The sequence below is a fragment of the Choristoneura fumiferana genome, chromosome 4, assembly GCF_025370935.1.
Source record: "Choristoneura fumiferana chromosome 4, NRCan_CFum_1, whole genome shotgun sequence".
NCBI lineage: Eukaryota > Metazoa > Arthropoda > Insecta > Lepidoptera > Tortricidae > Choristoneura > Choristoneura fumiferana.
The window spans coordinates 11,953,491-11,966,654 of NC_133475.1; the positions used below are offsets into that span (position 1 = coordinate 11,953,491).

The window sequence follows — 13,164 nt, forward strand, 5'->3', positions numbered from 1 at the left end:
AATCATCGGCATCGAAACTCAACACGTTTTGTTTGTTTGTTTTGTTTTTATTTTAATTTCATCAAATTGTAAACTTCAAAACTATTCTGCATACTATAAACAAAAAACCCGAGTTCTTGTACAAAGATAACTTGCATCTTAAATGTTTTTGCAAAGATCGCCGGCATAAAGGAAGGACTAATTTCAACGCGAAAAGTTTTGCATTCCTGGAGCCGGCGAAGTTCTGACTCCAGGAGGTCCACAGATAATAGTTGAGTAGCAAGTTTAATTACTTCCCGTTTTGCCGGCGACCGCTGACATCGGCCATGATGCGCGGCTAACAGCTTACCAGATTGCTACAGTCTGTGTATACCTTTACAACCCCGCGTAGTGGACAGGTAATTTGGCAACATTGGGGTATTCCAGTATTGCTAAATTACCTGTTCTCATCAAGATTTTCCTACTCACAATCTAGCCGAAACAGAGAGGAACTAAGAGCTGTCGCAAAAAAGAGTGAAAATGTAATGTTTTAAAAATTTCATGATTTTCACTCATTACTTTAACACTACCTGGGACTTGTCACGCTAGCAAAACAAGTAATAATTACCTCGACGTTTCAACCACATTGCAGTGTGGCCGTGGTCACGAGTAGACTGAACTCCACGCAGAGTACGAAGAGCATGTAGAGTGCACTCATTTGCACGGCCACTGCAAAAATAAAATCTAGGTAATTATTTACTCGTTTTGTTGGCGTGATAAGTCCCGGGTACTGAAATGTGTTGTCTATGACAGTGAAATGAACAAGTTTTGGATTTTTTGAGTGGTTTTAATAGAAAACAACAGCGAAAGCAATAATGCTCATGTTATATTCTCTCAAATCTAGAAAATAAATTCTTGGATAGCTTTTTTCTACCTGCACTAATGATAAGAACTTTTTTGTCGAAGAAATAAACGTTTTTTGTCTTAGTCTGGACTTTCAACTTAAGACTTATTTGGGCGAGTTATAATGTCTTGTTGGCTGAGTATTGTAAAATTTATAATTGGGACGTTCTACGCTCATGCCCAATAGCCCAGAGTATAATTGAGCTGGACATTAAAAAAAAAAATTAGCCGCCTACAAATAAAGAATGATACTGCTTGGGCTGTAGTTACCAGGCGAGCCCGGTGAGAATGGAAATTTACACTCACACCATGATATGCGTTTTTGTGTAGGCTTTTTTTACGATGTTTTCCTTCCCCATAAAGCTAGTGGTAAATTTTATACGTAATTTCGCAAAACTCAGAGGTGCTAACCCGGATTTAAATACACGATCCTCTGCTTGCATTGTGATGCAAACAATAGAATTTAGGCATATTACCAGCAAACACAAAAGAAAACCAAACGACCGCATTGTTTTAACAGAAAACACTTTTCTACTTATCTACAAGTAGATAGAACTAGTATGTCGCAACCTTAAAAAACCTGAATAAATGATTTAAACCTCGTTCCGGTCCCTTCGCTCTGAATAGCATACAGGACAGAGGTAGTCATAAAATTTGCCTTCTAATTGGGAGACTGTTCCGGAGTAATAATAGAATGGATCTATATATTATTCACTGGGTCTCCATCGCGCCATATTTACTCGTTTAAAGGGTCGCTGGGGAAACTGACAAACGGGAAAAATGTCTTTGAGGTGGCATTAGCGTGACATTTATTATAATTTAATTGTCTTCAAAAAGGGCCAGGTTCTAAGCAAATATAATTAAAAAAATTGTAATAAAAGCAATGTTTAGCATTCTCCGCAAAGTGGCAGAGCTTTTACGCAGACGTAAAAGAATTTAAGCTGATTTTTAACCGACTTCAAAAAGGAATTCCGTCATTTATGAACCGATTTGTTTTTTTTGCGTTCTTAAAGGAATGCCTTCAATTAGGTCCCATAAGCACGAAATCAGGATCTGATGTTTGGATCTTAAGGAAATCGAGGGAACTCTTCAAATATTGTCTACAATTTCATGTTTATATATGACTGTTTGTTTCTCAATAAATAAATAAATAAAATATATATTGTAGGGATACCTATGGTAAATTGGATATATTTTGTAGTAACTCGTGCATTTGCTCTTGAAAATCATTATTTGGTGAAGTGGCACTGATGATCAAGACCACAGTTGATGATCGGAATTAGTACTCAATGGGTGTACTCGTATATGGGCTGGTCTAAAATTCTTTTGCATAAACTTGTTTCGTAACATATTGTTTTTGCATAAAAACGTTTTGTCTAAAGATTGAATTGTCTAAAATTTGTGGTCGAAATTGTTTTTTATAATATTTTTGGTCGATAAATTGTTTAGTATAACATTTGTATGGTATAACATTGTTTTGTCGATTGTATTATAGGTATTCAATTGTTATTCTGAATATTGTCCACCCCCACTCCACCCCCCGAGCCCCCACTTACGGGGCCATTGTCCCCCCCCCATCTCCCTTTACTGTTTCGCCTACCCAAATATCAAATACTATTTAATTTTTTTAAAAAAACGTTCGTAGTTTTAAAAATGTTTCTTACTTCACGGTGATTAATTTAGTGCCTAGTATAAAAGTGGGAGCAAAGAAAAAGATGTAATATTGTGAACAATAGAATTAATTACCTACCTACGAAATTTGATTTTCTCAGCCAAAATACTGACCTAACCTATCCTATAGTCAAATGTCAAGAGGGATTGACCTTTGTGATTTATCGACTATCAATGTCTAATCTATAGTTGACCAATCATGTTACCTGGGTTTTCTTTACTGCGGGGGCTCCACCCCCCGAGACCCCCTTGCAGGGGCTTTGCCCCCCCGTCCCCTCTTGACTGTTTCGCTTATCTAAGTATCAAATATTCATTTTTTTGGTCAATAACCTTCGTAGGATTAAAAATGTTTCTTACTTCACGGTGATAAATGTAGTGTCTAGTATAAAAGTGTGAGCAAAGAAAAAGGTGTAATCTTGTGAACAATATAATTAATTACCTATAATATGAAATTTGATTTCCTGATGGCGGTTGCAACTAATATTACCATGATGTAATACACTCACCTACTTTTATAAATACCTTTTGTTTAATTTAGTCGGTTCAATTTTTTTTTTTTTTTTTACTTTTTACGTAGTTTAAATAATCTAAGCTACAATACTTTAATGTCAACTGCTCGTCACCTTTTACGATTCCTTAAATCGTTTGGTCAATATTGTTTGGTATAATATTGTATGGTATACTTATTTTTTTGCATACATTTTTTTTTCTTCGAGCACTTTTGGTCTATAATTTTTTAGTCTAAAAAATTATTACTAAATTGCTAAATCCATAAAATTGTTAGATCTTATTATTATTCAGTCTAATATTCAACGACCTAAGATTAAAATACTGATAGCATTTTTATTACAATTCGACAAATAAGCTTTCATTCGCTGTTCCTACGAGTATGTTTAAGGGAAAAAATATTAGTTGCAACCGCCATCAGGAAATCAAAAATTAATTCTATTGTTCACAATATTTCATTATTTTTCTTTGCTCACACTTTTATACTAGGCACTTAATTTATCACCGTGAAATAAGAAACATTTTTAATACTACGAAGGTTTTTGAAAAAAAAATTAATATTTAATATTCGGAATAACAATTGAATACCTATAATACAATCGACAAAACAATGTTATACCATTCAAATGTTATTCTAAACAATTTATCGACCAAAAAATATTATGAAAAACAATTTCGACCAAAAATTTTAGGCAATTTAATCTTTAGACATAAACCTTTTTATGCAAAAAAATATGTTATGAAACAATTTTCCGCAAAAGAATTTTAGACCAGCCCATGTACACCCATTGAGTACCTACTAGCTCCGATAGTCAACTGTGGTCTTGATCATTCTCTTATTACTCCGGAACAATCTCCCAATTAGAAGGCAAATTTTATGACTACCTCTGTCCTGTATGCTATTCAGAGCGAAGGGACAGGAACGATTTATAACTGTCTTGTACCTCTATGCGTTCAAATTCAGGTTTTTTAAGGTTGCGACATATTAGTTCTATCTACTTGTAGATAAGTAAAAAAGTCTCCCCGATTTAATAAATTATTTAAAAAAGTGTTTTCTGTTAAAACAATGCGGTCGTTTGGTTTTCTTTTGTGTTTGCTGGTAATATGCCTAAATTCTATTGTTTGCATCACAATGCAAGCAGAGGATCGTGTATTTAAATCCGGGTTAGCACCTCTGAGTTTTGCGAAATAACATATAAAATTTACCACTAGCTTTATGGGGAAGGAAAACGTCGTAAGAAAACCTACCTACCTACACAAGCACGCTAAAAGTGAGTGTAAAATTTCCATTCTCACCGGGCCCGCCTGGGAACTACAGCCCAAGCAGTATCATTCTAAGAGAACTGTGCTCAGCTGAAGGAAGTATGGGCCGGATTGCTGATGATAATATACACCATGTTTATCTTGATTTTCATTAACTTCGACAGTTGACCGATTATCCTCAGGCTTCGTTCGTAGTTAGGTTCTCTAACCACTAGACTGGAATGATTCTATTACAGTTTCATTTTTGTTTTTGAGGTGCTGAACCCTCAAGAGATATTGGCCGTGCATGCTCCGCTATTGAATAGAAGTTGCTCAGATCCCTCGCATAACACGTGCCACAAGCTATTACGAGCACGCAAGCCCGCCGCAAGCTTCGCTCGCTCCGGCAAACTTAACCGAGGTAACAAGTTAGAGGTCGCAGGCGGAAAACGCCCGATCCGGATACAACCACTAAGAACATAAGGTCCTGTTTACATATTAAATCGGCAAGTTTCGTCCGAAATTATAATCGTTGTGATTTCAGCAGAAATTTACTTCGAACAGGGCGTACCTACGACACTTTATTTCAAAGTTACTAGCCCATTAGCTGATGTTGACAATGCTTAATTTATGTTAGCCCTTTGTTGTGTAACAACGTGCAAACTCAAAGGAACACTAACGTTGCGAGTTCAAAGAGTAGCGAATTATGCGTAACAGCATTATGTGTATATGGGATCCTCGCATAATGCATAGTTTTATGATACTATGGCTACTTCTGATGTACAGAAAGTAATTACTCTCAACTTTGTTATTTATAAGAAACATCGAGGTAATGTTATGGCAGACGTGAATTCGTATTTTGATTCCAACGAAGATATAATGGGCTAAAATTGTAAAAGAGAACGAATAAGTAGTTTGATAACAGTGAACGTTTTATCTTCAGATGCTAAAGCCCTTTTGTTGTATCAGTGCTGTAAATTCATACATAAACTATATTATTGTAATGTTTAAACAAACCGAAACAGTGTTGTGTCTAGGTAAAAAATAAAGTACCTTAATGTACATTTAGTGTTAAAGCGTATGTGATGAAAGCTTCTTCATTCTCCACAAAATGTTTAGTAGACGTACATACTTTAAGTTGGAGTGAGTGGATGTCACGCACACACCGTCTCGCCGTGTTCCTATTAATAGCGGGATTCTGAAGAAAACTTGGAAGATTCCGTACAAAATATGAAATCCTTACAAAAATATTACTTGATTTTTTCGTAATGGCTACGGAACCCTATCTTGGGCGTGTCCGACACGCTCTTGGCCGGTTTTTAATACTCTTTTACTCTTCTTCCCTTCCGACTCTCCAACAAAGTTCAATATGCTTAAGAAGTTCTTTTTAGTACGTCCATTCTAATGCCTCATGAAGATGTTATTGATTTGTGTTTAATTTTATCTTTGTATAAAGTAGAAAACCCACAGCTATTGTATGTATGCCTTCGCCATCAGCCAATACCAAAACGCATTCATTCATTCTCTCACTAGCAATCAGTAGGTAAGTATTGTAATCGTGCACCTCTACTCAAATTCCTGTACCTATCTATAACATGACTGCTGAGTACTCAGCAGATAGTGAACCTACACTTTCTGCGTTGCCGTCATTATTCTCAAAGGTGGCAATGTGTGGGAACGGGCGAGCAATGTTTATCGTTGCACGTTGCTTGTTTGCAGTTTGCCGGACCGGCCGCCGCTTCCGGCAACCGGCGCCGTGGCTCTACTGCTGCGTGAACATTGTATTCATACCTCGCTTCAACGCCATCAACTAATAATAGCTTTGTGTCAGCTTCATTCTGATTAAAACATACAGATGCACACAAAGGTTTAGATTTATTGCGTGCTAGTTCTTGATTAAAAGTTGCATTCTTAAATATGGCTTTTAAACGCATGTACAGTCTATTGCATAATGTTTTTCCATTGTACCTATTTTGTCACATAACTTCGTATTTCTCTTGCTTTCTAGATTAACTTCAGTAAAATTCAGTACCTACAGTTTGATTAATTCGAGTTAACACTTGACAGATGGGCGTGCCTTCAGTCAATTTTCAACTTTGACGTCATACAAATAAAGCCATTTTTAGTATACCGCTACCTACGTTTACAGATTATGTAAAAACTATTTTATTTGTATGACCTCAAAGTTGAAAATTGACTGAAGGCACGCCCATCTGTCAAGTGTTAACTCCAAGTAGGTAATCGTACTGTAAGCTAGTTGAGAAAGCAAGATAACGAACTTTTCTGACAAAATACGATGGCACAACATTATTCGCTACATATCTGTATAGATACTATCATTATTCTTAAAACACATCACGATATTATTTCACTATTCAATTAATTATAATAAAATACATAAAAATAAGGGTTTATTAAAAAAGCATTCTATTCAACTTTATGATTTAAATGCGAATTCTGTTCCACCTACCTTGATTTTAGAGAAGCTCGATATTACGGCACAGTTGCATTCTCCAGTCGTCTCGTGATCATGATGCATGCAACTGTGCCGAAATATCGAGCTTCTCTAAAATCAAGGTAGGTGGAACAAAACTCGCATTTAAATCATAAAATTAGTAATGACCGCGATAGTCTAAAACAGTGTTTTTCAAACTGTGGGTCGCGACCCCCGGATGCCTCTTTAGGGGGTCGTGGTATTTTTAAAATACTCTCACCGTTATTGTTTATGATTATTATTATTCAATGTTCGTATTATACCAACGTAGGATATAACAAATAACTTTAAGTAGAGGTAGGCAGGGGGTCGCCAAATATTTTTCAAACAAAGGGGGGTCGCGCCCTGAAAAAAGTTTGAAAAACCATGATCTAAAACATTGTGTTGTACGGTCCATTTAGTTTCACTTAGGTATTTTCCTTAAAAAGCAATTATACTATACCCGCAATGTGTCCAACTACAAAAAAAATCTTGGCTGAACTCCGCAAGAAAACCAACAAATTAAACCCACATATCCCCGTCTAATGTAGTACTGTGTATTCTAAGCCGGACGAAGTTGCCCGTGCGGTTTAGACAATGGACAATTACACTATTTTCTAGCCTTATCTAAAATTGAAACCCGTATTATTGCCAAATATGTCCCATGGGATAAGGGGCTTTTAATGTAATAGCAGGCGCCAAAAGCCACTGTAACCAGACTATTCTATTCCGTTAACTTTAAGGCTCTGTAGAAACTATACTACTTTCAACCTTGAAAACTTGAAATGAATACTAAATAACCTTGTGTTTATTTCCGTTTCCTCTAAAAATTCACCAGTAGCCGAAATTAATTACAGACCAGTGTCTCAGTTTTAAATGTAAGATTCTATTAAGGAAATGCCTTTGGGATCTGCAGAGGGAATTCGAACCCGAACCCTTTTCATACCAGAGGAGACATCCAAGACTACTGAAAGTTGCGATAGATGTCATCTCATGCGTTAACTAGTGATTACGAGATTATTAGTTGATTACTAGTTGGTATGACACATCTGGCACGTAAAGCCACAGGTGTGGCTCCAAGCTCCGTCCGGTGGTCCGATAATCTCTATGATTTTTAAATTCAAATTCAAAATCTTTATTGCTAACAATCGTAGACTTCTTTGAGCACTCTTTCGCTAATAAAAACAAATGATATTGTTACAAATGTCTGCATTTCATTATAAAATACTGCCAATTTGGATTTATGTTTAAAGAGATCAAAACCTCTTCTAAACCTACAATCGAAGTCCCCGAAGAGGCTGAGAGTATTTCGTGACTTCGGTCTGTGGCCGTTTTGTCTCACACGCTGACGTTTGTGATCGCATTCACCATCTCTTTCTACCCTAGTATTATACCGTGCAACAGAAAGGAGTTGTGAAAACCACAGTGATTCTAAGTAAGTGCGTTGCCGCCTACCTAGTTAGTAGGCAGCCTAAGCTACATAGCTCCGAGGCAGATGACTAGCCGGGGTATTAGCTGTCTCTGCAAGTGACTCAAACTTGTACCCTACTTCTCTTTATAAATATTCTACTAAACATTTTTATAGATAATTGGCTGGCAAAACCATTCCGTGTTGTTTACTACTTTCCCTTTTTTATATCGATATCGCGTTTTTTAATGGAAAAATGTTCAATGCTTCAAAGTTATATAGTTATTAATAGTACGAACAATATCAATATTCACAATTCAATGGGAAACATTTCACACAAAAAGGGTTAACGATGTCCGCTATAATTTATACGCAATTTGTTTAAATTACAATAAATAAAGCGGCCGTAACTCCACGGTATCGTATCGTATCCCGAACGTGACTACCCAAGTTCTACCTTTATCACGTTCAGTTTTGTATTGTTCATAATATCAGTTTAGATTTAAAACGAACTTTGCGTTCCGGATATTGTACCTTCGGAACTTTTAACATAAACATGGCTTGCCAAGATAGCAACCGCTTTGTAACCGCGAATAAAATCAGGGCGGGAGATGTTCGTTCTATTTTGCATCGTTAACGGTATTTGAGCAAATTTTGATTCCAGAAATATAAACGTTTAGGTAATTATTATAATTATAAATTGGATTAAATGATTACTTACAGTCAGGAAACGAAAAGAAGGCCATTCGCCAATTCAATTCGCCTTAAGCTGCACTACGTTTCATTTTGCATTGGCCTGCGTTTCATACCCTATACCTACCTGTGTATCTGAAAAATATGGTTTACTATCATTTGGCAAACAACGTTTAACAAATGATCATTTCACAAACAACATTTCACAAACTATTAATTTCACAACCACTTCATATCACAAACTGCTCATATCACAAATGATCATTCGATAAATATACTTTTAACAAACTTGTCATTTTACAATCACATCATATGATAAATCATCAATCAACATTTAAAAAATGTCCATTACCCAAACAGCTCATTTTTCAAACTAGTCATTTCACAAAACATTTATTAATATAAATGATTATTTGACAAACTAGTTACATAAAATTTAAATTGCTATTGGGATTTGGTTCTCGTGGCTCGTTTTTGTTTCGAATTTCTTAAGTCCGCAGTTCTATCAAACCTAACCTTACCAACTATAGGTACTGACAGCAGTTATTTTTTCTATGGGTCGCAGTTCTAACCCAACCTAACCTACTATTTACTACCTAATATTTGTTGAAACGTTTGTTGTCAAATGATTGAATACGGAAAAATATGCACACCATTTGGGTCCTAGTGAAAAAGGGGTTAATTCTGCAGAAGTTGAACAGCTGATTTCGACTTAAACCCCTTTACACATAAAATAGAAAATAGCTGTGTAAGTTCTGCAGACTTAACCCCTTTTTCACCAGGGCCCGTTGAGCTCTATGCAGTGTAGTCCATCCCGAAGTATCCTATCTAACCAAGTATTTAGTACTATTTTGAACATAAACATGAACATTTAGAACTATTTAAGTAGCAGTAGTAGTACCTAGTATTATAATACAATAATTGAATTTTTAAAATGTTAAAAAAATGATGTTGCCTCAGCGATACCATCAGGCAACTAATACCACGGTTTTTAAAATATATACACCGGTCACTCACATAAATCAGTCGAGAAATGCCCGACATGTATCGAACCAATTCGTGTATCTACTACCATGAAAAATACCATGCTATTTCTGTTGTACTAAAGACTTCTCCTTTTCACTTCCCAGATATTTCATTTATTGATTAACCTTCCTTAGCAAGTCTTTCTCCATTCTCACTATATTAGATTCCAGCACGGAACTCTTGTATGTTACTTTTACATTAACGGGAACAAGGAAAATTAACAAGAAGCCTCGACGGCACAACCTGCATGAGAATGGCGAGTTAACCGCAGACGTTATACTCTTGCGAGGATAAATTTATCTGTATCTTATCTTTATGTCATGTCAGTAATGTACCAAATAAGCTTTTAAGATATACATAAGCACAAAATCTACATGTTTTATGGCTAAACGAGTACGGTAACGATCTTTACAGGCTCATCAGCTAAATTATAAGGACGCGCTGCAACATTGGGTAGGTATTTATAACAAGACTATCGTTACACCTATCTACAAAACAGTACATTTTTTTATTAAATAAGTGTCATTTTCAAACTAAAGCATATTTTATCATCATCTCGGACTACATACTTCCCTCTATTGGGCAGAGGCCTCCTCTCAGAATAAAAGGGCTTGGGCCGTAGTTCCCACGCGGCTCCGCGGATTGGGAACTTCACATACACACCATCGCTTTTCTTCGCATGTGTGCGCAGGTTTTCTCACTAAGATTTCCTTGACCGTAAACCTCATGATAAATTTCAAATGCAATACCGCACAAAATCTCTAAAAAAGTCAGAGATGTGAAGCTAGACTTGAACCCACAGCCTCTGCTTGACAGGCCGTAGTTAAACCAGTACGCACCATGGCTAATACAGATTGATTCATAAGAGCTGACACGAATGGATTGAACGAAAGCAATGCCACTTAGACATTTTTGTAGGAAACTGACTGATGCTTAATATCATTTTTTATTTTGTGTTGAAGAGTAAATAGGTAAAAATTAACTCATTCAATCTATTCTTGCCAGCTCTCGTGAATCGACCTATACACAACATAAGCATATTTTATAGGTTATTAAAATAGGGGAGTAAACTATTTGGATGGTTCCAAAGAAAAAATAAGTCACAAGGGTCGTTATCCGCGGAAGGGTGCGCCAAGTTACGGGCACTAAAGCTAATTAGCCAGCTCCCAAACTAAGCGATAATTTAGATTGGAACGCGCAGTGCGCCTCGGATGGCGGAAGCGGAAGATATTGTTTATCTCACAGATTTACTACACGAGGGAAACTGTTGCAATAAAAAAGCGCGCAAGTGCCACGCGCCGTGAAACCGTTTGCAACACAACCACGACTTGGATCAACGTTTAGTAAGATTTTCAATAACGAAGTTATTTCATCATTGAAAAATTGCTTGAAGACAAATTTAAACTATAAAATATTGACAGCTTTGGCACTGTATTAATATCATGATTTTATGAAGTCCCTGACAACTGAACTAGGTATAAAACTGTGTCACAATTGTCGGCGTCTACTCCCAAATTTATTACTTTTACAAAATGAGCCGTCTAAAAATAAAAGTAAAATATCATCCTAATTTATAGTGACAAGTAACTCAGTGTCCAGGGTATAAAGATTTATTATTATTATTAAATAGAATTATACAAGCAAACAATTTTTAAATAATATTGGAACTTAATCAACTAATGGCAAATGTATCGATCTTTTATCTCAACTTAAACGTAAACGTTTGACCCATGATATCTTTAAGAGCAATACCTATCTCACGTAATCTTTGTTTATGATAAATTCATATTTAATATAGTTGACAAGTTTATCAGCTTGATACTTTGTATTACTTCCAATGTTCATGGGAGTCTTCAGTTGGGTCACTCATTCTTGATATTGTGTTTCGATAAGCCGCCTTAATCATTATTTATCCCGGATAAGACGTTCATATAACATAATAAGGGTGAACTTGTTCGAATTGGCACCACAATGTTGCTCAAGATTTCCATGTAAGCAATTTTATTAGAACCTAATATAAATTTATTGTTTTTTACGTTTCAAATGTTTTATTTACATTTGTAACTGCATTTTTTCCTTTTGTTTCTTTTAGTACGCTAAGGAAATACTTAAATACTTATATGTGTTTGGAATAAATAATGTAGAGTTGCTGACCGAATAGCCTGGTGATTTGAGAACCTGTGTAACAATCTTGCGTTATTGATTCGTTTCCTAGTGCCCATATACAAGCTTTGCTTAGTTAGAGGTCCCTAGGACCTAGGCCAATTGATGTCAATTGTTCCAGGATATTTATTGAATATAATTTTATTAATTTAATTTTGTTTTCTGCCCGTAGAGTGAGCCTTATATTGGCTACGCTATCTGAATTCAATAAAGTATCTGGACAAGATATAAGACATTTCCCTGATGATTTTCTATTCGGTGCAGCGACTGCTTCTTATCAGATAGAAGGAGCTTGGAATGTGGATGGTATGAATTCTATTTTTTTTTATTTGTACTTATATATATGTATTATATTTAGATGTATTATTATTAAAACTCGAAACGTGCCTTTATAAGCACACTACTGTGGCTTTGTCTTTATTATGGATGGTAAAATGTGTGTGGTACAGTTTTCATTAATGTTTTAGGGAAATCGGACAGTATCTGGGACCATTTAACCCATACAGTTCCATGTACGGTAGCGGATTGCTCCAATGGAGACATTGCAGACAACTCTTACTACTTGTATAAGAGAGATATAGAGATGCTGAGAGAATTGGGAGTCGACTACTATAGATTCTCCATATCCTGGCCGCGACTCTTACCAACCAGCTTCACAGACCACGTGAATCCGGCCGGTGTCGAATACTACAATAATTTGATCAATGAAATGCTAAAATACAACATAACACCATGGTGACACTGTACCACTGGGAGTTGCCGCAAAACTACAAGAGCTTGGTGGCTGGACCAACCCAAGCATGATTGACTGGTATGGAGACTACGCAAAAATTGCTTTTGAACTGTTCGGAGACCGAGTCAAGTTCTGGATAACAGTAAATGAACCTCATCTCATATGTCACAGAGGATATGGTTCTACTACTATGGCTCCAAGACTTAATATGCAAGGCACTGGGGAGTATCTGTGCGCAAAGAACTTGATGTTGGCTCATGCTAGAGCCTGGCACATTTATAATGATGAATACAGGTCATTACAAAAGGGGAACATTAGCATCTATAAGCGCCACTTGGTATGAACCTGAAAGTGAAAAAAGATGCAGCTGCTGCAGAAGATTATCAT

At 36.2% G+C, this 13,164-nt stretch overlaps 1 pseudogene; it reads left to right on the forward strand.

Moving 5' to 3' along the window:
* Window positions 1-11,785: 11,785 nt before the first annotated feature.
* LOC141427184 (myrosinase 1-like) overlaps window positions 11,786-13,164 on the forward strand; it is a 12,105-nt pseudogene continuing 10,726 nt past the window's right edge.